The sequence below is a fragment of the Cicer arietinum genome, chromosome 2, assembly GCF_000331145.2.
Source record: "Cicer arietinum cultivar CDC Frontier isolate Library 1 chromosome 2, Cicar.CDCFrontier_v2.0, whole genome shotgun sequence".
Lineage (NCBI taxonomy): Eukaryota > Viridiplantae > Streptophyta > Magnoliopsida > Fabales > Fabaceae > Cicer > Cicer arietinum.
In genome coordinates this window covers 41951243-41952097 of record NC_021161.2, presented here as the reverse complement: position 1 = coordinate 41952097, position 855 = coordinate 41951243, and positions in this window count along the sequence as shown.

Sequence of the window (855 nt, the reverse complement as noted above, 5' to 3'; positions counted from 1 at the left end):
GTTATTATACCGTAGTTATGAATGGTCATAGTACCATATTGAGAGTGACTTTAATTGTCATATTGAGAGTGGCTTTAACTGCCATATTGAGGGTGTAATTCTAGAACGGTTTTCTACGGTGCAGTGGAACTCCGATACAGTGAATCTGGGCTGTTTTATCCTGGGGACTTCGTGGTTGATAGTCTGCCTTGCACAATTTGGGCAGTGCCGCGAAACGTCTTAAAGAGAGCGACCTAGTCCGCGACTCAACCCAGTAATATCTTCGGTGGCATAAATTGTGAATTTTAAATAGTTTTTGAAATTCAAAATCCAACAATTTTAAGACGTTTCGTTCTGCCATGTCAACCGAAGAGATTACTGGATTTGGTTATGTTGCCTCTCATTTTGATAAACTGTTTCAGTTTGAAGCAAATAGAAAAGGATAAAACAGTTGGAGAATTAACCCATGGGAGAATAATGATAAGAATTATATTCTTAATCGACTTGCTGATGATCTGTATAACTATTACAGTTCCAGCAATAATGCGAGATATGTTTGAGATACTCTAAGTAAGTTGTGATTGCTACCTAGAGTATCAGAGAGTATCAGATGTCTGATACATGGAGGCTGACAGATCCGTGGAGGCACATGGAGGCTGATAGATTCATGGACGTGGAGGCACACTCCCGTAGAATTCAGAAGATAATTCATGAGATAAGCTATTAAGGTACGTCATTCATGGCATATTTAAATTAAATATTGAAATTTAATATGTCTCTTTTGTTTGAATGTTGAAATCAATAAAATGTCTGTTTATGCTTACATGTTGTGTGATTTTAATTTTGACATGCTAGACTATGTGATGTGAACACATC